This window comes from Pinus tabuliformis, chromosome 7 (assembly GCF_031772625.1).
Source record: "Pinus tabuliformis cultivar Carrire ecotype Pingquan chromosome 7, CPIR1, whole genome shotgun sequence".
In the NCBI taxonomy this organism is placed as follows: Eukaryota; Viridiplantae; Streptophyta; class Pinopsida; order Pinales; family Pinaceae; genus Pinus; species Pinus tabuliformis.
In genome coordinates, this window is record NC_142293.1 from 1,783,886,081 (window position 1) to 1,783,888,646 (window position 2,566).

The window sequence follows — 2,566 nt, forward strand, 5'->3', positions numbered from 1 at the left end:
GTTTTCTTTCCAAAGGCTTTCTCTCTTTCAGCAAACTTTTTCACAAGAGACTCAAAGGTTATGTCTTTAAGATTTCCATTTGCTTGTAAAGACTCAAGATAATTGGAGTAGGTAGGATAGAGTGCCTTGAGAAAGGCAATAAGAGAGATATCCAGCTCAACCTTAGTGGATTTAATATCATGCATTATAGACTTTATTTTAGATGCAAGAGCAAGGGGATCATTATTTTTCAGTTCAAGAGTGAAGAGTTTAATCATGAGCTGAACAACTTCAAGTGCAGAATGTGAATCATAGAGTTCTTTCAGCTTTTGTAAAGCTTCAAAGGCAGTGGAATAGGATGAAATATGACGACTTACTTCTTCATTTACAGATGCTGCGATTAATGCATAGGCTTTGCTGTTCTTGTTTTCCCAAATGACAAGTTCTTTATCTGATGTAGGCTGCACAGGGTCTTTGTCTTCTTCTCCGACACACACTCCTTTCCACAACTCATTGTAGATGAGGGTGTGTTTTACCATCCGAGACCATTCAGAATAGTTCTCCTTGCCAGTGAGAACTATTCCTACCATAGAAATGATTGAATGCATTCTGTAAAAAAAAATACTTCTGCTAAAAACACTTCTGCTGATAAGAAATTTCTGCTGATATAAAAAACTTTTACTGATGTACAGTGAAATTGTACTCAAAAGATTTCTGTGGGAAATAACTTTGGTTGTTTAAAAAATAATCAGTCATTCACCGCGAGCTCTACAAAGTTGGAGCAGCAACGGTATTAACCGCGAGCTCTACAAAGTTGGAGCAGCAACGGTATTACAATTTCAAAGTTCACTGAAAAGACTAAAAAATCACCATAAATCCCTTTGATTCTCTAGACCTGAGCCCATAACCAGATTGACTCTCAGCCCTTACAAAAACCCCCGCATTATGGAATAATGTCAGATTACACTCATAAATGATGTACTCACTAAAAAACGTTCAATGCAAACCATCCCTGTGGGTATTAACAGCAAGCTCCCAAGAAGCACATAGCAAACTCACATGCCGCAACATAAATGGATTTTAAATCACTAAGTAAATCGATACCAAACACTAATGCAGTCCGTCCAGTTGCTTGTAATGTTCACTTGAACGGACGTCTATAGCAGGTTCCAAGTTAACTAATAACATAATTTAATAGATTACTGCAGAATTCACCACAATGTAGTCCGTCCAGCAGCTTAAAAGTCGCGAAGAGCCGATTCCGCTAAGCCTTCGATTTTAACAGATGAAGCAGAAATTCCGGCACAACATCGACTTCTCAGGTCGAGTACTACATGCATGACCAGGGATCCCAACTCGTTCCGCAGAACTATGTGGAGAACACCTTCCAAGATTGCTCTGCAAAATGATTTCGGGGATTTCTACTATGCACATGGGTTGCTTGCAGACGCCTTCAAGAATTATGTCCGAACGCGTGACTACTGCACCACTTCGAAGCACATTATCCAAATGTGTTTGAATGTGATTCTGGTTAGCATTGAGATGGGTCAATTCATGCACGCTTCCAGTTATGTGACCAAGGCGGAACAAACCCCTGATGTCCAGGATCAACCTGTTGTGGTTGCCAAGCTAAAATGTGCTGCAGGTCTAGCTCACCTCGAAAGCAAGAAATACAAGCTAGCTGCTCGCAAGTTTGTTGAGACAAAATTTGACCTAGGGAACAACTATACAGAAGTTATTGCTCCACAGGATGTTGCAACTTATGGAGGCTTTTGGAGAATTGTTCATAACAGGCTTTGATGGTCAGGTCAAAAGTCGATTTCGTCGTGGGAAAATTTGTTTGAAAACGGTTACCAGCAGATGCGCAGGGTATAATGAGGCGCAGACAATCAATGATGCGCAGAGAATTCAATGAGGTGCAGAGAATCATGCAGATGAACGTTGGAACGATTTTGGACAGAGCAGGTGTGGTAGATTGACATAGCCGTTTGAGGACAGAGCGCTGGCAGAGGCAGAGGAGTTACAAGGCACGCCAGAAAAAGGGACCTGGGACCTGTGCTCTGATACCATGTCAGGCCAGGGTAACTCCAGAATAGGCAGAAGAAAAACTGATATGCAATTTCATTAGAGAACTATTGATTATATACAAAAAGGAGACAGAATAGTTCATCTTCTTGATGACTGTTCACGTTCCAGTTCACCCATCCGTTGAGGATTAGGTGTCAACAATCCCAATAAGAGGTTGTAATCTATCTGCCCATCGATGACCTCGACTTCTACTGAAACTATCTTGCTTGCTAATCCAAATGGAAAGGAATTAATAATTCCGTAAGGTTTAAATTCTCTTCCATAAAAATATTTGAGCATTGTCGATGACTAAGTAAGGGAAGGAGAACCTAAATATTTCCAAAATGACATCGACATGATGCAATTAGGGGCACCTTCATCCACAATGGTGCATATACATTTTTGCCTCTGCCCACAACTTGAATTATAAATGCAAGTTGGGGTGGAATTTTAGGTGTATAATTCTTATGATTGAACACAACAAGACCCAAACATGAAGGATCTACTCCTCTGATGGTTG

At 40.5% G+C, this 2,566-nt stretch overlaps 1 pseudogene; it reads left to right on the forward strand.

Annotated features, from left to right (window-relative positions):
• The first annotated feature begins 1,350 nt into the window (after positions 1–1,350).
• LOC149255494 (COP9 signalosome complex subunit 1 pseudogene) lies at positions 1,351–1,779 on the forward strand (annotated as a pseudogene).
• Positions 1,780–2,566: the final 787 nt, after the last annotated feature.